A 23,007-nucleotide genomic window follows, 5' to 3' on the forward strand; every position below is an offset into this window, starting at 1 on the left:
GGAAGCTGACAAGAATCATATTGCAGTGGCATATAAATAAATTAAATAATTACTATGTGCAAAGGAAGGGCAGAAATGCCAAGTCAAACTTTTGGTATAAACACATAGTGTTGTTCTCATTCTTACTCATTTTTACACAAGCACCCCCTCCCCATGTTGTTGGTTTTAAAAAAAACTTATGAAAGTTTATTGATCTCAACTATACTGCTCAAAAAAATAAAGGGAACACCTAAACAACACAATGTACTGCATTTAATAGTAGGATGTCTTATCTTGTGTTCCCTTTATTTTTTTGAGCAGTATATAATGTATGAAAAACAGCTGCAACTCCACACATTCAGAAACATTTAAAATCTTGCTTTGTAATTATCAGGAAAATTAAGGAGTAGAAGTGCAATGCTAGTTTAATCATGAATTGTCCTATCACACGCTAATACTCTTATAAGCTGAAGATCTCTTATTAGCAAGCACCATGTGAAATACTGTTCCATCTTAGATGACCTGTTAAGTACTCACATATGCAATTATCTTTCACACATACACTGTAACTGTTACATACAGCTACCCACTTAATAATTAGCTTTTAGCAATAATTGCAATATAGTTAGAAATAAAAGATTCAATATGCTCAAAATCTGCACTTGAGAGTTGATCCACATGCAACAGAATGTTTCAGGAATATGCTTTTTAAGAGTCAGTACCCAGATAAAGAATAATTTATTGTATCCATATATTTATCTTGTAATACATGTATTGAAAATAACATCTTTTAACTCCACAACAGTAATTAAACTAATTTCAATATATATTTAAAGGTTCAAATCTAAGATGGCAAAGCCATTTTATTAGGATATTGCCAACTAAGAATAAAGAGTGATGAAGTTGTTGCAGTAAACATTCATTGCACATTTGTTGAAAAGCAGCCATACAAATTTTTAGTAATTAAGGGAACCCCAGAAAACTAAGTTTATTGCCCTATAATAAACAGGGAATGTGACTAGGTTTAAAAAAAAACATTTCTGGAAGCTAGAATGTTTTATGCATGAGCAAACAAGAGAAAGATAAAAATAAAAAGATAACAGTGTAATTCCGCTGGCATTATTTCTAAAAAGCCAATCTCACTAAAACCAGTGGGGTTTAACTTAGGACACAGATGCGCTAAATCAAGTTTTTCTCCCCAGTGCTTCTAGAATTCTCCCTTCTTATACCGTATAAGCCATTTTGCCTGTTCCTCCATTCCAACTCTTTCCACACGTTAGTCCTTCCCGGTATCCCTCGCATACACACGTACGTACAGACAAACACACGACAACCCCCCCCCCTCCCACCCCCGAAAGACGCAAATACCCCGCCTCGCCTGAAGGAACTGCAGCTCCCTAGCCCTCGGCCGGTCTCTTCACAGCATCGGTAACCTTAGCAACCGCAGGTGCGGGAGCCATTGGCCAGTTTGACACGAGGCCGCGGCCAATCGGGATTTGACTGAGCCGGGCTCCGCCAATCTGAGCCAGGCATAGGGCAGGGCGCCTTGTTGACGTCTAAGGAGGGGGAAGCGGGGGCGCGAGGGGCGGGAAGAAGCGGGAGGAGAGCCCGCGAGGGAGGTGGAGGGAGAATTTGTGCTGCTCGGCGGTGGCACGTTAGTCTCACTAGCATGGACACCCCGGGGTAGGGCCCTTCCCGGCGGGGTGGCCGCGGCCCCTCCGCGCCCACGAAGACCCAGCGCCGGCGGGGGAGGGGCTCCTGGCTCGAGTCTACGCGGTGAGTTTGACCCCCTTCCCGGCTTCTCTCCCGGAGAAGCGGGGAGAAGAGCCGAGAGCTCCGCACCCGAGAGCTGCGGTGGGCGAAGTGCAAAGCGGGGCACGGAGGGAAAACGGCCTGCCGGAGATTCCCGCTGAGGAGGTGGAATTCGGCGCTTCTTATTTTTTATTTTATTTTTTGTGATCCTGCCTTCCTCGTCCGGTCCCCGCCGCTTTTCCTTGCCTACCTGCCCCTCCGCTTCCTCCTGCTTCGATGGATTATTAGCTCGCTCCTCTCGTCTCCTGCTAACTTTGCCTTCCCGCCTTGCTCTGCCTCCCTCAGATCTCTGTCCCCCCCCCTCCGCCACTTTTTAAAGAAACTTGCCTAACTCCAATAATAGTGCCTCCTCTAATAAGCACATCACTTCTTTTTTCCTTTAGTCACCCACCTTTTTCCTGGCTCGCCTGTGCCTGCCTTCTCTGTGAAGTCCCTCTCGCGGTTGCCGTTTAGGGTCTCCCCCCCTTTTTTTTAAAAAAAAAAATCCTCCCTCATACAGTAGTCATCCTCTCAGGATCTTTTTGCTTGTGTGGTATAAAAGAAAAAAAAAATCTGCTTTACACTCTTAAAATAATTTGCATTTCTGTCTTTTCCCTCTCTCTCGTTTCTTTCTGGAAAGGGGCTCCACCTAAATAGTCTCCCTTTTTTATTTATCAGCTTGCTTTTATGCAGATTTCCCAGCCTTTATTCCTGGGTCTCCTTTGCCCTTGCATATTTGGGTGCCTGTGTTAAATAAAATACCTTTCTCCTAGCTTTTACTTAGCCATTTTACGTAGCCTTTTCTATCTTTCCTCTTCAACGGCGGCGCTGGTTCCCTCAGAATCGTCAAAAGCTGCTTCCTTACTAACTCTACATTTTTATATAGTATTATTCTCTCTTCTAAAGCTTCCTGTCCCTTCTCTTTAAGCGAGGCTTACCCAGTGTCCTTCACCCAGTGAGCAGTATTTTAAATGCATAGCTCCCCTTTTTAGCTTTGTCCTTGAATTAAAATGAATATATTATTTCTGTGAAAATGTTCACTCTTTATCTTACAAATGTTGCATTCGGTTAGTTTCTTCTCTAGTTTTTTTCATTTCTTAAACCTACCATGTTACTACATAAACCCTTTCAGTGTCCCCCCCCCCTATTTGTATGTCTCTTAAATGGTCACAAGCTCTGCTCCTTCCTTCCTTCATCTGTCTTCTCCCAGGTTGCCACTGTAGAAATTTTCTGCTTCTTTAGTCTTTTTCCTTCTTAAAAGGGCTGATTCCAGTCCTCTTGATTCCCTATTATCAAGTTTCCCCCCCCCCTTTTGGCCCTCTGATTCCTTCTCTCTTAACCTGCTGAGCCTCTCCTCACTCAACCTTGTCCAGTCTTGCATTTTCTCTCATTTGCTTGTTAGAGCTACTTGCAACCCGGTTGGGGGAGCAAATCCATGGAGAGCTTTTAGCGTGTCTTCTCACAGTAGACCTCAACTACTGCCCCTCTGCAATTGCTCTGTAGGGAGAAGACAAAAAGAGCAAGGGGCCAACCCTAGCTCTGGCTACATATTTGAGGAGTATAGAACACAGCTGTGTGTGTGCGTGGATGGAAGCTGTTGGTGCTCTGGACAGATTAAGAGGCAGGTGTGTGCCTGTGAGTTTAATTGGTTGTGGGGTGGACTCTTGTTTGTTCCTGGAGCTTTTAGATAGGGCAGGAATGTGAGGAATGCCTTGAAAGCCAGCTGCAATAGATCGGTTCCTTGTGTCCAAGCTTTCAAAGGTCACCGGACCATCTATATAGCAGCCAGCATCTCTGCTTGACTGCTGCAGAGAATGTGTGGGAGCATTATCTGTACTACATGCATTACGTAGGATCAGGTTAGATTCTAGTCACAATGCTCTACTACTTGAAGACTGCTTTTGAAGGCAAGAATGATTGCTGTGGCCTATCCCCATTACCAAGGGTACAGCTTGCTTAACTCCTCCTTTTCAAACATGTCAAGTTTTATTCTAACATAATCCAGGTTAGTGCTGTAGCATTCTTTTACATGTTTTGAAGCAGAGCTTTGGAAACTTAAGTGCTGGGAAAACTGGGAGATTCTGAGAGAGTGTGGAATGAGGGAAAATATTAAATCTGCGTTGTGCTAAGGAATGTTTTATAGCTTTTTTATATTAAATGCCGGTGTCAGAAAATTAATCTGATGGTATCTTTGTGGAATGCTTAGAGAGTATTAGAACCTCTTCTTGTTAATACTGAGGTGCAAGTACCCCCACCTCTTATAATACTCATTAACCAATAGAGAAACTGTGTTTTCCTAATGATGGGCCAGAAAGAATTGTTTGGTTCAGCTAAATTACTGGGCGTGTCAATTATCATTTGAAATTTACATTGAAGGGCAGTGGGACAGAACAATTGCCAACATATCTTTTCCCAGATTTGCATCTAATAATTCTGTGGGTTGAGACTGTTCATCTATTTGAGCTGCCAACACCAGTTAATTTGATATTTGGATGGGGGTGCTTGGGTCAATATCTTAGGTTGGAGGAGATAAAAACATGTTGAAAAGTTTGAAGCAGAATAGTTTAGCTGTAGGTAAAGGGGAATCATCTACGTGTCTGGACAGGTCTAAAAGTAGACTTTTTCTGTTTGTCTTAAAAAAAAGCCTGGCAGGTGAAAGGAAATAATTACAATGCTTCAGTAATGAAGAAACTATAGCAGTAGCTGCCAAAGCAAGTCCCAGAGCATATCATATAGGCTGCTGTTCTGACATGTTTGGGGCAGTTTTTGTAAATAGGACATAGTGAATTGGCTATTACATTTAATTAAAAGGTATCTACTCAGAAAAGTTAGACAGGATGATCTGCACCTCAGCAGGTATTGCAGTTATTTTGATGATTATATTTTTAAGCTTTAAAAGGTTCACGGTGTAATATGCTAAAAATAGCATTTATGGATAACTTATTGAAAATAAATGTTGCAAAATATTTAGAGGTATAGCTTGCTTTGCTCAGTACATGGTGATAATCGGAATAGAGCAATATGTTTTGTTAACAGTATATTCTGGATTCTTCTTTCACATGTAAGGTTTTATAATTGATATGTTTGTCTTCTGAGGAAGGATCACAAGTGCCAGCACTTTTAAATGGATGTTTATAATAGTTATATAGAATTAGTAAAGGAAAGCAAAAGATTTGGCAAGCAGTATATTCTTCCTGCCTGCTAAAGACTAAGCATTACTAAAAGGAGATAAAAATACATTTAAAAAAAGAATTTAGAACCTTGAAGCTTTTTCAACTGCAGTGATTACTAAGATCTTTAAGTACCCAAATATTTTTATAAATTATAAAAATGTTGCATCCATATGTTGTCATTTCTCAGCTCAAGGTGGTCTATGTAGTAGTCTGCTCTAATATTACCCCAGGAACAAGAGTACTTGAACTGAACGATTGCAATTTAACATGTGCAATCAGATGAAAAATATTCTATAGCTGGGAAATTAGCTGAGGGTGGAAAAGCATTTAACATAGTAGTAAGTCATTGTACTGCACTATTAAATGTATGTATCGGCTATCTCCTTTCCCAGATGATTTGATTTTTTCTTTAACCATCCTCTGGTAAGGTTACAGCAATTATGGAACCTGCAAAGGTTGTATAGAACTCTGTACATCTTGTAACATCCTAAGAGTTCTCAAACCTCCCTACTATACACAGTTATAGTTACTCCAACCAGTTTATTTTGGCATTAAGGTAGCATCAAATCCTCCTTCCTTTTTCCTTCTAAAATCCTTGTGACAAAAAGATAGTCTTAGATCCTTTTTGTAGGATCATCAATGACGTTCCCAAGTACAGAATATATTTAATTTTATGTTTCATTTTTAAAATTGCTCTCTTTATTTAAATATTACATTTAGAGTAACACTTGTGAATTCCTGTTCATGTGAAATAGAATTTCCCCCAGAATGCTTGAGCAAAATGTTTTGAAAATAAGATTTGTACTGTATGAACAATCCAGTAAGAATGTTTCTGTACTAAAAGGTAAAATACATTCTTGGGAAATAGTTATAGTGACCTGTAATATAGCAAACAATTCTTTTTATCCTGGGGAATAATATCGTCATAGAAGATATAATAATAAAGGCTTAATAATCCAAGCAGTTTCTCAGTCAGTTTTTATTATTCATCACAAGAGATTTTTGTGTACCTCTAAAAATTAAAAAAAGAAAAATCTGCCAAGATACGTTGGTTAGGGTATGTTGATTGTACTTCAACTATCTATTCACTTAAGTGTCAGGAGAGGCTATCCAGTTGGGATTGTAGAGCATTATTTTGCTCTTGCTCTTCCTTTTTTTCAAAGAATTGTATCATTCATGTCTTTTTGTCAGTCTGTTATAACTAGCCTGAAGAGTGAAAGCTAAAATGTGTGCAGTTGCCACCAAACTCAATGAAAAATAGATATAGGATGAGAAGTGACAGAAATAGAGAGAAAAAGGGGAGGACTACATGGAATGGGGAAAGGCCTGTAAAATAAGAAGAGAATAGGAGAGATTAGTCTATGGACTGGTAGTTAGATGCTATAATGAGAATTATGGAGGGGAGGGGAGAAGGTATCTGAGAATTTGAGCATCTATTCTAAGACATTTATGGTTAGGCTAATTGGAAAATGCAAAGTAGCTGACAGGAAGAATGCAGAGATCTATAACTAAATTTTGTATCTAGATTTAGATTTGAATGTTTGTGTTTTAGAATTTTCAGGGCACCTCGAAGTCAATACCTAAAAGTAATGCAATAATTATCTATTGACACGGGCTCCTCCTTAACTGCAATAATAATAGCAACATTTCCTGTTCAGTGGATTACCCCAGTTGATATATGCTTAGTGACAGCTTGACATTTTTGATACGTTTAATTTGATTACAGATTAATATAGTATGGTGAAGTGAAAAATATAGCGGGAACAAATCAGGGCAAGTGGAATTCTAAGGTGATGCAAGAAAAGAAATGCAAGAAGAAAAATCTTCAGATTGATTTATGGACATCTGACCCAAGTACTGACCAGGCCAAACCCAGCTTTGCTTTTGAGTCTAGCCAGGTGCTGCCACCTACTGAAATTATAAAGGAGACCTGGGAGCAACTCTGAAGTAACCAGGGGGTTCCATCATCAGAAAATTGTAGAAAGGGTGTTGCTAAAAACGGACAATGATTTGGGTTTTAAAATTATATATAGGTACGTGCATTTATACATTCTTTAATAAAAAAATAAAATCTGTGATAGTACAACAAAAGTACAATACCGTACATTTCAAGGACTAAGATAAACTAAAACATTTTAATCATAAAATTTAAAATTAAATGTATAGAAATAAGTTAATTATGCCATCTTAAGAAATAATTAGAAGTTTATAAAACTGGAAAGAATATTTACTACTATTCGTCACTATTTCAAAGGTAGGTGTAGATAGGAAAAATAAATATGAAATCAGAAATGAGGATAGAAAAGTCAGTAATAACTTTTCCAATCCTGATCCAAAGGTTTCTTAATAAATTGATATAATTTTAATTCATTTGTTCTAAATCAGTTAGAAAAAAACTTAAGGTTTCAATTCAAACTTTGTTTTTAAAATATTTTGAATAAATGCTTGTACTTCTTTCCAGTACTTTAAAGATTTTTTTATGCGACTACATCATATGATAAAATATTCATTTTGTATAATGGCGCTTCAGACATTTTCATTTTATTTATTTTTGCAGTTATTAATGGAGTTACGTACCATCAGTATTTTATCTTAGGTTATGGCATGGGGTAAATTTTATTGTGATTTTCCATAAGTCTTCCCGGCTGATGGGAGAATAAACTAAAACCAAAGGGGGAACAATGAAGACAAAGGATCCATATAATGTTCATATAAAAGTAATTCTTGAACTTAAGCATAGATCATATAGCAACATATAACTCCCTCTTCTCATTTTAGAATACAAAAATACTCCAAAAATTAGTATAGAACATTTATCCTCAATCTATACTTTAATATCAGGAGTGTATTTTTCCCCCATCTATATAACATAGAGGTGGCTGGATGGAGTCACTGAAGCAGTAGGCGTGAGCTTAAATGGACTCCAGAAGATGGTAGAGGACAGGAAGGCCTGGAGGAACATTGTCCATAGGGTTGCGATGGGTCGGACACGACTTCGCAACTAACAACAACAACAACAACAACATATAACATAATACTCTTTGCGAAAGCCCAAGCTTGATAGATCCAGAGAGTTCTTCACAGAATGTGAAATTCCAAATGTATTTATTTAAAGAATATATGGCCATCAATCTCACATAGTAATCCTAGACAATTCACAGCAAAACCAATACCTTTCCTATGAAAGCAACATAGCAACCAGTAGAACTAAACCTCTCCCCCTCCCCCACAAGTTCAAGTCCATCCTAGCTGAATGGGGGAAGAACCAGGTATTCACAGTCTTCTGGAACAGAGGTCCCCAACCCGCAGTCCTTGGACCGGTACCGGGCCGCAACATGCCAGAAATCAGCCTGCACAAACAATTCTTCTATTTTTCATCCATATTACCAATACAAACCTTTACCTTATTTTTTTTAACTTTTATGCAAAAAGAAATGGTTTATTTGCTTATATTTCCTATTTCTTAACCATTTAACTCCCTCGGAATTGTTGGTTTTACTTGAAATACAAGAACTCTTAGAGATCTTAGTGTTATATTAAAAAAGGTTGGGAGAGTATGAAATACAGCGAAGAGTAAATCTACTGAAGAATGTAATGGAATAAAGATAACCTTTGAAAATTCTTGACTTGAATCAGAAAAAACACTAGCCCATGCCATTTAATTAGAGTCAAGCTTGTTCTGCTTGTCTTCCTTACATCAAGCTTTGTTGCTTGGCTGCCTGCAATTGGGTACTCTGCAGTGGTAATGAAATGCGCCCCATGTTTCTTTCTTTGGCTGCACAAGAATAACCTTGCAGCATTTTGAACCAGGTGGATTTTTCTAAAGTTGACAAAAGTACTGTGTATAGGTTTAGAAAATACATTTGGTTTTTCTTTCTTTTAATCATTGTTTAATAGGTGTTTGCAAAAGTTGCTTTGTTCGTCTTGGAGCAGATATATGGTCTAGGTTTAATGATATAGTGTGGTTATGTCTGTGTTTTAATTATATGGCAAATAAAAAACAAGAATTCAGCCAGTAGCAAAGTTAGATTTAAAGCAGAACTATACTTTTTTTTTCAAAACATAGTCAAATGTCATCAGAAAAAACTATTATACATCAGTGGTAACATTTTTGGATTGTGCCATCTATAGTAGAATAGGTACTATATTTTAGTGGACAGAATAATCTAGTGGTAGAATAGAAGTAAAAAATAAAATTTGCATGGTAGATATAGGGTTGCCAATCCTTTTCCTTTTAAAATATTCCAAAGATTTTAATCATTAATAGAAACTCAAGTTTTTATTGACTGTAGTTAAGTACTAATGTTAAAATATTTTATGAAAATTTGGGCTCTGGGGGGACAAAAATTATTCCAGTTTGAAATGTGAATTAAAAAATAACCTGATATTGGATCTGCAGTAGTTGCTTGCCTCTTTAGGAAAATAGTATATATGCTCATTCATGAACACAGGATTATTCTAAAGTTGATTACTGATGATGGCAGATCACCTAATCATTCCTGATTTAGAACCTTTTGAATTTTTTGTAACCAGTCAGCTACAATCTCTGATCTGAAAGTGATATTTTGAGTTTGTACTTGCATTTGTCAAGATGCCGACTAAGCAGAATGTTTAACTGAAATGTAGTATTGACCTTTTACCCCTACTTCTATGATCATCCAATAGCTAACACGTAAATGTGGTGCACGTATTAAATTCCTGCTGGTGATATAGAAATGTACTGTTTTTGCTTGACACACTTTCCTATAGCAAAGTGCTCTGAGTCTCTACAACCAGGAAGTGACACATTTCATAATTACTTATTGTTGAATTGTCTTTCTGTGGTGGAATGTCTAGATTCCCAGGAGAGGGGGAATGCCTTCCTTCCCTCCTAGGAATCGGAACAACATTTCATCACAATTTCCTCTTAATGTAGTCTACTCGCCCTATGCTTGCACACTAAATCTTCTGAAATCTGAGTATATAAAGAATTTTGATGATTGGTTTCTGGTTATTAAAAGTATAAATTAAAAGAGCTGAAACATATTCCCCAGGTTTGTTGGCTTCAACACTTTTTAAAGGTACTTCCTTCATGGGCTTCATAATCAGTGATCCCTAGATCAGTGCTTGAGAAAATTTTAATTAAATCTCAGATACTTAAAAATGACAGTGACGTATTTCACTAATGATATGATATTACCAGCACATTAACATTTCTGGGCCGTCAAAGGTTTGTATCAAATTACATTCATCTCTTGGTAAAATGGACCTTACTGAAAAAGGTAAATTTTCCTTCACATCAAGCTATATTCCTGGCAGTTTCATGAACAGAGCCTTATAGTTTTCTTGGCACTTAGAAAAGGAAGGGTGAATGGCAATTAGGTATCTCTTCTTCCCCTTTTTTCTTTAGGAAGCATCCATATTATTTTTTTCAAAATAAACTTTAAAATATGCTTTTAAAAGGGTTCAGCAGAAAAGTATGGATGGCAGTTAAAGAAGGAGAAAGAGCAAAAAAAATTGCTTTTTTTTTAAAGAGCTGAAAGACACCCAGAGAGGTCAGTAGTAATGCCTAAAAAAGGCAGATGGGTATCTGAGAAACACAATAGCTATATTCTCTTCAAGTGTCCCAAAGCACTGGCAAATCATAATAGCCTGGGGAGCTAGCCAATTATAAGTGATTCAGGTGAGAAGCTTCCTAAAGCCCATGCTATGGCAAGTATAACAGAATAAGAGTTGGAAGGGACCTTGGAGGTCTTCTAGTCCAACCCCCTGCTCAAGCAGGAAAACCTTTTCAGACAAATGATTGTCCAAACCTCCAGTGTTGGAGCAGCCATACCTTCTGGAGGCAAGTTGTTCCACTGATTAATTGTTCTGTCAAGAAACTTCTCCTTAGTTCCAGGTTGCTTCTCTCTTTGATTAGTTTCCACCCATTGCTTCTTGTCCTGCCTTCAGGTGCTTTGGAGAATAGGTTGATTCCCCTCTTCTTTGTGGCAACTCCTCAAATACTGAAACATTGCTATAATGTCACCCCTACTCCTTTTCATTAAACTAGACGTGTTATTAAATTAGACATGCGTGTTAGTAGGCAGTCCAAAGCACAGGCATCTGAAAGATCCCAGGCTCCGGCATGTAACGGTCCTAGATAAAGTCTTTAAAGTCTTTATTGATTAGCTCTTGGTCCATATCAAAGTGCAAAGTTCCAGCAACAAATTGTTACTGAAATTTGATAAAAGCAATTTAAAATGGAATTTGATAAAATACAATTTAAAATGGAATTAGAATAAAATACGATTTAAAATGAAATGGTAATAAAATACAATCTAAAATGAAATTGTAATAGTGTACAATAATTTAAGATATAGATAAAATATGATAAAATTATATTTCGGAGTCGCCCTTGCAATCTACCCCAATCAGTCCCACATATGCAGATCTCAGCCGAACCATTTTATTTAAGTACTGTGCTACGTTAAATGTTATTTTCCAGTTCTGGCCGGACACAAGGTAAGTTGTTTTGATATGGGGATCCCAATGGGTCATTCGTTTGGTATATAGACCAAGATACCTGTCTCTCACCCTCTTATACAGGCAACAGTCAAATAGGATGTGAGCCAGGTCTTCTACCTCTGCCCTCCGCAAATGCAGAGACGCTCATTATAGGGTATAGCATGAAACCTCCCATATCTGACCATTGTGTCAAGCTGTTCAAATCTCACTTGTGTAAATATCTCCCTAAGATGTTTTGCCCCTTCATGGATTACTGCCTTGTCGTGGCGAAGGGGCTTGCGTAATTCAATGAAGCTATGAGCTATGCCGTGCAGGGCCACCCAAGACGGACAAGTCATAGCCGAAAGTTCTGACAAAACGTGATCCACTGGAGAAGGAAATGGCAACCCACTCCAGTATCTTTGCCATGAAAACCCTATGGACAGTACCAAAAGACAAAACGATATGACGCTGGAAGATGAGCCCCTCAGGTCGGAAGGCGTCCAATATGCTACTGGGGAAGAGCAGAGGGCTAGTACTAGTAGCGCCAGAAAGAATGAAGCGACTGGGCCAAAGCCGAAAGGACGCTCAGCTGTGGATGTGTCTGGTGGTGAAAGGAAAGTCCGATGATGTAAAGATTTTTTCTCCATAGGAACCTGGAATGTAAGATCCATGAATCAAGGAAAGCTGGACGTGGTCAAACAAGAGATGACAAGACTGAACATCGACATCTTAGGTATCAGCGAACTAAAATGGACAGGAATGGGTGAATTTAATTCAGATGACCATCAGGTATACTACTGCGGGCAAGAATCCCTCAGAAGAAATGGAGTAGCCTTCATAGTCAATAAAAGAGTAGGAAAAGCAATACTGGGATACAATCCTCAAAATGACAGAATGATCTCAGTTCGAATCCAAGGCAAACCATTCAATATCACAGTAGTCCAAGTATATGCCCCAACCACCAGTGCTGAAGAGGATGAAATTGACCGGTTCTACGAAGCCCTACAGCACCTTATAGAACTAACACCAAAAAATGATGTCCTTATCATCATGGGGTATTGGAATGCTAAAGTAGGAAGCCAAAAGATAACTGGAATAACAGGCAAGTTTGGCCTTGGAGTACAAAATGAAGCAGGGCACAGGCTGATAGAATTTTGTCAAGAGAATACGATGGTCATAGCAAACACTCTTTTCCAACAACCCAAGAGACGGCTTTACACATGGACATCACCAGACGGTCAACACAGAAATCAGATTGACTATATGCTCTGCAGCCAAAGATGGAGAAGCTCTATACAGTCAGTAAAAACAAGACCAGGAGCTGACTGTGGCTCAGACCATGAGCTTCTCCTTGCAAAGTTTAGGCTTAAACTGAAGAAAGTAGAGAAAAGCACTAGGCCACTCAGGTATGAATTAAATCATATCCCTGTTGAATATACAGTAGAGGTGACAAATAGATTTAAGGAATTAGATATGATAGAGTGCCTGAAGAACTATGGACAGAGGTTCGTGACATTGTACAACAGGTAGCAACCAAAACCATCCCAAAGAAAAAAAATGCAAGAAAGCAAAATGGCTGTCTGAGGAAGCTTTGCAAATAGCTGAGGAAAGGAGGGAAGCGAAAGGCAAGGGAGAAAAACATAGATATGCCCAATTGAATGCAGAATTCCAGAGAATAGCTAGAAGAGATAAGAATGCCTTCTTAAATGAACAGTGCAAAGAAATAGAAGAAAACAATAGAATAGGGAGGACCAGAGATCTTTTCAAGAAAATTGGATATATGAAGGGAATGTTTCATGCAAAAATGGGCATGATAAAGGACCAAAATGGCAGGGACCTAACAGAGGCAGAAGAGATTAAGAAGAGGTGGCAAAATTACACAGAAGAACTATACAAGAATGAGCTTAACGCCCCAGATAATCACAATGAGGTGGTCACTGACCTCGAGCCAGACATCCTAGAATGTGAAGTGAAGTGGGCCTTAGAAAAGCTGAGCAACAACAAAGCTAGTGGAGGTGACAGTATTCCAGCTAAGCTATTCAAAATCTTAAAAGACAGTGCAGTAAAAGTGCTACACTCAATTTGCCAGCAAATTTGGAAAACTCAACAGTGGCCACAGGATTGGAAAAGATCAGTTTACATTCCAATTCCAAAGAAAGGCAGTGCCAAAGAATGTTCAAACTATCACACCATTGCACTCATTTCTCATGCTAGTAAAGTCATGCTTAAAATCCTACAAGCTAGACTTCAGCAGTATGTGGATCGAGAACTACCAGAAGTACAGGCAGGATTTCGAAGAGGCAGAGGAACTAGAGATCAAATTGCCAACATACGCTGGATCATGGAGAAAGCTAGGGAGTTCCAGAAAAACACCTACTTCTGCTTCATTGACTATGCTAAAGCCTTTGATTGTGTGGATCATAACAAACTGTGGCAAGTTCTTAAAGAGATGGGAGTACCAGACCATCTTATTTGTCTCTTGAGAAACCTATATGCGGGTCAAGAAGCAACAGTGAGAACTGGACACGGAACCACTGATTGGTTCAAAATTGGGAAAGGAGTTCGGCAAGGCTGTATACTGTCGCCCTGCCTATTTAACTTATATGCAGAGCACATCATGAGAAAGGCAGGGCTAGATGAATCAAAAGTTGGAATTAAGATTGCCGGAAGAAATATCAACAACCTAAGATACGCAGATGATACCACTCTAATGGCAGAAAGTGAAGAAGAACTAAAGAGCCTCTTGTTGCGGGTGAAGAAGGAGAGTGCAAAACTTGGGTTGAAACTTAACATTAAGAAAACCAAGATCATGGCATCTGGCCCTCTCAATTCCTGGCAAATAGATGGGGAAGAAATGGAAGTTGTGACAGATTTTATTTTCCTGGGCTCCAAGATCACTGCAGATGGGGACTGTAGCCAAGAAATTAAAAGACGCTTGCTCCTTGGGAGGAAAGCCATGGCAAATCTAGACAGCACACTAAAAAGCAGAGACATCACCCTGTCAACAAAAGTGTGTATAGTCAAGGCTATGGTCTTCCCAGTTGCAATGTATGGCAGTGAAAGTTGGACCATAAGAAAGGCTGAGCGCCAAAGAATTGAGGCCTTTGAACTATGGTGCTGGAGAAGACTCCTGCGAGTCCCTTGGACTGCAAGGCGATCAAACCGGTCAGTCCTAGAGGAGATCAACCCTGACTGCTCTTTAGAAGGCCAGATCCTGAAGCTAAAACTCAAATACTTTGGGCACCTAATGAGAAGGAAGGACTCACTGGAGAAGAGCCTAATGCTGGGAAAGATCAAGGGCAATAGAAGAAGGGGACGACAGAGAATGAGGTGGCTGGATGGAGTCACTGAGGCAGTAGGCGTGAGCTTAAATGGACTCCAGAAGATGGTAGAGGACAGGAAGGCCTGGAGGAATGTTGTCCATAGGGTCGCGATGGGTCGGACACGACTTCGCAGCTAACAACAACAACAAGATGTTTTGGGAGTTGTAACTTCAAATAACAAAGTACGCTTGTATTTACTCAGCCATTTCAAGTTACCCACCTTACAAAGGATAGCTCTATCAGTTTGTGCTTCTATATTCTTAATTCTTTGGGCAACTCTTTTTTTGGATTGTTCTCCTGTTACGCAAGAGACAGGAAGGCCACAGCTTCTTACAACATTTATTAGTTTGGTGATCCAGGAGATTTGTGATTGTAGTTTTATTTGCTCTAGTAGGCATAACTTGGGAAGTCTATCAGTCTCCATGTCATTAACTTTGCACCAGTAGTTATAAGCTCTAATTTTAGATAATGCATGAATTGTTTGAATTCCCAATTCAGCTGCTGCAGCAGATGTTCTTGGATCTACACCCAAAATACATCTCAAATGCTGGGACTGTGTTTGTTCTAGGACTGTGGTTGAGTAAAGACCCCAAATTTCTGCTCCACAGAAGAGCATTGTGGTAACCTTAGCCTTATAAACCTTGATTAATGGGGCTAGGGACCCTGGGTAACTATGGTTCTTTAGTTTGAGCAGTAAATTCAAACGGGCTTTTGCTCTGAATGTACTCCGTTGATGATGGCAGGCCCAAGATCCAATCTTGGAAAAAGTTACGCCCAAATATACGAAGGTGTTAACCTGTACAATTGGTTCACCATCTAATTGCCACTTATGTCTCTGATGGTTTCTTCCAAACACCATTATTTTTGATTTAGATTTGCTAAGCTTGTAAGCCGCCCTGAGTCTTCGGAGAAGGGTGGGATATAAATGGAATTAAAATAAAAAATAAATAAATAATGATTAGAGAGTTATCCTGGCAATAAGAGCTGAATCTTCTTAATAGCCTACGTAATCCTACTTGTGAGTATGATAATAAAATCATATCAGCATAAAGTAAGCTGTTACAGTAAGTATTTAGGATCATCGGCATGTGAACCATGGATACCTTCATTAACCCTGGCAAGTCATTGATGTATAAATTAAATAATGAGGCCAGGATACACCCTTGCCTTATCCCTTTATTTGTGTGAATCCTGTTAGTCAGGGCCCCATTAACCCCATACTGCACCCTAAAGGTCCTAGATGCTAGCTACAAGGAAGAAGAAAAATAGGAAGATATGTTCAAAATGAAAAAAGAAAAGAAAATCCCTAGTATTTTTTTTTTAAAAAAATGAAAACTAATAAAACCCTGACTTCCAAGAGTATCTTTTATCTCCCTGGCTCTAACTGATACTATCTGACAAGTTGAACTGACAATGAGGAAGTTTGCCACCGTTTTCTTCCAGGATGTTTTTTTCCCCCTTTTCTTTTTAAACTTCCCAGTTCCATCCAAATGCTGACCAGCTTTGACCTTGTGTTGTTTGGGTAGCTCAGAGCTGCCACTTTGCAAATAAAACCTCTGAATTGGAGACTGAAGGAGAAGATAAACTATGGTGGCCATGGAAATATCTCTATATGATGTGTAACTATTAACTTTCTTTCATTTTGCTTCATTATATTTGTATTTTTAAAAAACCACAATTTCTGCATTCCTTGTGCAGAAAACTTTTAACATAAAAAGTTCAGTTACTTCTATGAAAACCATTAAAAACAGGCTAGGAGAGGTTAGTCCTTATGTTGTAAAGCTGGGGTCCCCAACCCCCGGTCCATGGACCAGTACTGGGCCGCGGCATGCCAGGTACTGGGCTGCACAAACAAGGAAAGACCATCCACAGGATGCAGGCAGCACACATAACCACGCCCCCTCTGGTCCGTGGAAAAATCTCTGTCCATGTAACCGATTCCTGGTGCCCAAAAGGTTGGGGACCTCTGTTGTAAAGCATATAAAATTGATATATTTGAATCATATAGCATTTTCCTGAAGCCTTGACTTTTCTTTGAATTAAAAAATACGAAGTATTTTTATTTAGAAGTAAATATTAAGTTTGGTGGATTTACTCCCCAGTCACTATGGATATTCATTCATTCATTCATTCATTCATTCAGCATATAGTACATATGGATAGTAACTACAAACTACAAATATCTTCTGTCTGTACATGTGTTTCACAACATTAATCATGCCATTCAGAGGACTAGTACTTGAAAGAGATAAACTCCCCAAGAGTCGGGGTCACCAAATTATTAGATGTATTATCTTACATTTTTTTGTTATTTGATGATTGTTTTCCTTGCTATATTTGTTCATCTTTTCAGGGAAATATGGTAAGGCAAAGAATTTTAATTATATGGAATTTATTTTTATTTTCAAATTTAATATATATTTAACCTGTATTGGTTTGATGCTTGGTAATGTGCTTAGCAGAGATGTTGCTTTATTTAGAGGAAGCTTGGTTGCTTAGTTACCTTTTTCTTTTAATGGAAAATCTCAAACAATAAAAATACAACTGTAGTTGCTCAATATTTCCCATTTCAACAGTGTACCCTAGAGTATCCACATTTTCATAGAAAAGTTTTATCTTGAATAGCAATCCAATGCATACAGTAGAAAAGGCAAACTTCTGTCATTCTCGTGGGCAGAGCAATAAATTTCAGGGGTGAAAAAAATGTGATTGTTATTAATTTTTTACCATTTTTCAGTCGAAAAAATTTTATTTAATATAAGCCAATAAAATCATTTGCTAGCGTAGATTATCTTCTGGCTTTCTCATAGAGTATTACTAATTTACAAGAAGCTGATGAAGAGTGAATTTAACTGCATTGCATTAGGAATCTTTCTAGTTACAAACTGGCATTACCTTTACATATTTTTATATGCTAGTAAAATAGTTTGATGCATTATTATTAAGAATTGCTGGTCTTATTACAGAACTGTCATGCTGTGTTTTAAGTAATACCTTGACATGACTAAAACATTAAAATAATGGATTGCTCCTTGAGTAGATTAGAATGATTCCTTGAACTTCCTTCCGAGGTATGTAAAATGAGGACCCAGATTGTTGGGGGCAATAAGCTGACTTTGTAATAATGCCGCTTGGGGGGGCGAAAGCCCTAATAAGCAGGCATATACACAGAATGAAGGCTATTGCTAAGCACATTGGTTTGTGCTTAAATTGTAAGCCGCCCTGAGTCTTCGGAGAAGGGCGGGATATAAATGGGATTAAAAATAAAAAATAAAAAATAAAACTTATTTATTAATAGTCATTCAGTGAGGACATTTATCAAAACTTATACAAATTGAATGTCAGTGGACTGAATTTACTCAATCTCTTATTAGGAGCCTATGCTAAACAAAACTGGTGCTTTCTCCAATTATCTGTTTAATAAATGCTTACTATGTTGGCATTGTTTTTTGAAGTAAAATGACATGCAAATTAGCATGTTTTTAAATATACTAAATGGAGATTTAAAATATTTGGTATTTTAAAAATTTGCACTTTTTTAAAAAAATGAAGTAAGGCTAGTTGACCTGCCAAAACTACCTGGTTGCTTTCCTAGCTGTGGCTTCTACTTGTTGTGCCAGCAGGAACTTTGAATCCAGGAGAACACCAAGATTGCACACCAACATTTTTTCAGAGGACGTGTAACCTTGTTCACAGCAGGGGATGGTACCTCCATGGATCCATAGGGATTCTATACAAACATCAACTCTGTTGTATTGAAGTTCAGTCCCAGTTTGTTTCTCCCATGTGGGTTTGATTGCTTATAGGCATTGGGATTTCCACTACAATTCACATTGGCCAGGGGTCAAGACGTAAAGCTGGGTATTAACAGTATGGTTAATAAACCCAACCAACAGATTGTCTCGCTTAGTAGTCTAAAGTTTTGATATGTGGAGATATCATATAAGATGGAGTCAAGGACTGGTCCCTACAATACCCCATTTGGTTTATTAATAGTATTAATGAAAAAGATCTTGGAATAATGATTGGTTGCAAAATGAACATAAAACAATAATTTGATATAATTGCCAGTGCATCCACAGAAGCATTGTTTCCAAATTACAGGAAGTAATTTCATTTTACACCGTGTTGGTAAGACTCCAACTCTCAAGTATTGTATCCAGCTCTGGACACTAGTTTCTGACAAATTGGAACAGGTTTCGTGAAGGACTGGTGGCATGTACATGGCATTTGAAAGAATTGGTAATAGCTTTAAGAAGAGAAGACTAGTAGTGGACAAAAAATATGCCATCAAATGAGATTCAACTTTGGTGACTATGGAAAAATGCTTATTATTATAATTAAACATTTTGAAATATTTGAAAGGAGTGTGTACAAAATGTTTTGAATGTAAACTATTTCAGAGTCGAAATGCCTCATTTTGAGTTGTAAATACTGTAGCTTGTTTCAACTGTGAAATTGACTGCAAACATTTTGGAACTGTTTTGATCTCAAAATGTGCTGTTTTGAATTTAAGGTGGTTCAGTTAAAGATATTTAAAACATTTCTGATCAAACTATTCAAATATTACATGAGGGCCAATTCTGATTGTAGGTTAGAAGAACTTTCTCAGTAGTAACAGTTGAATAGTGGAATCAATTCTTAGAGAAATTACCTGTGCCTATAAGCTTATTTTCCAGTTATAGGGCTTATGTTTGGGAAAATACGGTACTAAATGTGTATGTCTGGCTGACAATCTTAACTGGGGCTTATTTTGGGGTGGGGATTATATTAGCGTTCCTGAAAAATCATGCTAGGGCTTATTTTCCGGTTGGGTCTTATTTTGGGGAAAACATGTATTATTTCTTCACAATGTGTTCATAAAGAGAAGCTAGATACAGATAGTCCTCACTGAACAATTACTTTTTCAGTGACCTTTGAGGATAATGGCATTGAACAGGGAGAGGACTTGGATGTCCTCATAGTTACAGCTGTTGTAGCATCTCTGTGGTCACATGATCATGATTTTAATACTTGGCAACTGGCTTGCAGTTGTGACATCACAGCACACTTTCAACAAGCAAAGTGAGTGGGGAATAGGACACTGATTTGCCTAATAAAGGCAACTGGGATTGCTGCAGTTGTCATAAGTAGAAGCATGGTGTAGTGCTTTACGACTGTGTCACTTAGTGACAGAGTCGTTGGTCCCAATTACCATTGGTAAGCAAGGACTACCTGTAGTTTTCTGTCAGATTGTTTAATTTGAATTTCCACATAAAGCAGGAAGTATGACCAGTGTTTTTAATAATACCTTTCATATATGATTAGGTGATTTATTTTCATTGTGAATAGCTCCTTGTCATCAAGAAGATATGTCCAGAGGCTATGCAGATTCTTCTCAGATTGAGGGTGGAGAGAGGACATTACTGATGTACAGTAATGTACAGTTGTGTTCATTCTTGAATCAGGAGGCATTTCAGATAGTCCCTCAGGCCCTAACTACCTTACAAAGGGACTATTGCAGTGCATTTTTGTGGGTCTATTCTTGAAAACTATGAAGCAACTACACCTTGTCTAGAAAGTAGTGATGCAGACAATGAAGGGTGTGCCACACCATGCCCATGTGACCCAGAGGTGAACTGGTTACTACTTGGCTTCCAGGTGCCATTTAAGCTATCACCTATAAATCACTTTACAATATAGGCCATGGCTAAGTTTGCTTATGTCCAATTGTTTCTAGTTTAGTGAGGTCAAGCAGAATAGGTGCGCTTTGGGTCCCTTCAATAATACTATGCCATCTGTTGGGATTGAAGAAGGTTGCCTTCTGTGTCTCGATACCCGCCTGTTGGTAGAGCAACTCCGCAGAGTCATTCAGCTCCACCCTGATGTCATTCAGAAAATCATTGAAATCACAGCTGTCCTCCCAAGCTTTGGAGCATAGTGCTGGTTAAGCTGTAGGGTATCTTATTGTTATATAAAGTTTGCCTTTTTAAAAAATGTAAGCTCTCTAGTCTTCCAGACTGAATTAAATAAATAAATGAATCAACAACTTAATTATCTCTGGCTGTGTTAATAATCTGATGATAAAGTAACTAATTAAAAAAATATTTTAAATCCCTATAAGAAATACGATAGATGTTCATGTCTGAACTGCCATATTACAATACTTTGCTTAATTTGGTGCTTTAGAGAGAACATATAGTAATCTAAGAAAAAAATGCCTTTTACATTTCTGCTCTTTTACTAGTCTGAGTGTATATGTCATTCTGGATTCTGGCAACCAAAATGACACGGTCAGTTAATAAGTAATCACGTAAAAGCATTTCAAGTCAAATTGTAAGGGGCCTGTACATAAGGTGAGACTAAGTAGAAGAAAGTGAGATTGGGCAAGAGACAGCATTTCTTAGAGATATAATGGTATATCATCATATGTGAAAATTGGGTTCCCCAGTAAGGGAAAAGAAACACTACCTGTTTTTCGGATGGTGAGAAATTAACTTGATTGACCTTAAGTCAATTAGTCTAATTTGCATTTCTGGACTAATGTGCTGGTGGGACATATTTTTCTACACATCATGAAATGCAGTTTTTGGCTCAGAATTGCATTTGGATAAGCTTATATCGGGGACCATTGACATGAAAATTTAAACATTTTAAAAGATATTCTAATACTTACAACTGAATGCGTGAAAAATTGATGCCCACCAAACATTCTGATTCACCATTACTTACACATGTCTCACTTGCTACATAATAAACACAAGTAAATAATCATAGAAATATTGTTTCATTTGTTCAAAGTGACTGTCAAACCTAATTCTCCTCCAGTGTTTTATTTTAATTGCTGCTGGGTATAATTTTGAACACACACACAAAAAAAACAACCCCATAAAAATGCAGTGCTCATTTTAATATGAGTTTGTAAGGGATTTACAGTTAAAACATCCCATTTCATACTTAAACTAGCAGTTTCAAAATGAAATGGGATGCACTCAAAACTCATTTGAAAATCACTTCCAGTCCTGCAAAGAAAAATTACTGAGCATCTGCTAATTTGCTAAGTAAATTACAAATAAACGCACTGGATCCCTTCAGAAACAAAGTATATAGCTTATTAAGGGAATGTATGGGAGACATACGTTGAGATTGTGCATAGTAACCAGCTATTATTCATGACTAATCCTTTCAATAAATCCAGCAGTTTGGGCTAATTCAGAACAGAATTTCTTTCCATTTTTCTCCAAGCCTTCTGAGTGAAAAGTGAAAAGTGAAATGCCCCTGTGTTTTGGAATAGCTTTCCCTTCTGACCAGGGTCAGTATTTTCCGTAGCCGCATACCAGGAGTTGGTAAAAACAGAATTGTTCTGAAATTTAAAGATTGAGGCATGGCTGTCATGTTAATTATTATTATGGGTTGCTATTTTGGGCTGTATTTTTTGCAATGTTACAAAGTCGTTTTGTATGATTTAAATGTGTTTCATATGGTTATAGTTTATAGATGTAAACCACTGGAAGTTAGGATAGATTATGTTAACGTATACATAAATGGCATGCAGCAGTTTTCTTTGTGAATGTTCAAAACTCCTCCAGAATTTAATGGCATTTGTAAAAATGATATCCCTCCTCAGTTATTCTTGATCTAGATATTCTCTAATGTTCTCTGAATTTCATATGATTTGTGTAAATACATTATTAAGACTTTTCTATAGAAGAAAGCAACAAAATCTCAAAAACTATGATTCCTTTCTTTTTGTTTTTTTTTTAAAGTTAGTGTTGCTTTGGTTTCTCCTTTTCTGTATGCATAATTTCCTCTAATACAATTTACATTTAAGTTGGTGGTTAAATTTATCAATTTAGGGTCTCTCTGAGATACAGTGACGGCTAAGGTGCTAGACTGGGAGCAGAGGGATCGGACTGGGAGACGCTAGGTCAGTTATTCCCTTTCAGCCCTTTTATTAGGAAGTTGAACATCTACCTATCAGTCCTCACTGTGGAATAATATGTAGATTATGATTCATAACTTTCAGTGAAGAGGTCTTATGATTGTTTGGGTTGATTTTAAATGTACCAATAGATAAGAATATTTGTAGCACAGGGTTGAAATGAGGGATCATTGATGCTCTCTAAGCATGGTTGTTTTCTTGCAGAAGTTTTATTACCAAATAAACTAATATGTACTAAGGCAGGGGTTGTCAAACTCAATTTCATTGAGGGCCACATGAGCATTGTGGTTTCCCCCGGGGGGGGCAGGTGGGTGGGGGTGAGGGTGGCCTAGTGGATGGGTGGGCATGGCCT

At 38.0% G+C, this 23,007-nt stretch overlaps 1 protein-coding gene across 2 annotated transcripts in view; it reads left to right on the plus strand.

Moving 5' to 3' along the window:
* Nucleotides 1–1,569: 1,569 nt before the first annotated feature.
* The window catches only part of PKP4 (plakophilin 4), a 151,601-nt gene continuing 130,163 nt past the window's right edge, over nucleotides 1,570–23,007 (plus strand). The window contains exon 1 of one of the 2 annotated variants that reach the window (XM_083350437.1): nucleotides 1,570–1,755. The gene's annotated coding sequence lies outside the window, so the exon portion shown is untranslated. The remainder of the gene's footprint in view (nucleotides 1,756–23,007) is intronic. The other variant, XM_083350438.1, reaches the window with a different exon arrangement.

Source organism: Vipera ursinii, assembly GCF_947247035.1.
Source record: "Vipera ursinii genome assembly, chromosome: 1".
NCBI classification, from domain to species: Eukaryota; Metazoa; Chordata; class Lepidosauria; order Squamata; family Viperidae; genus Vipera; species Vipera ursinii.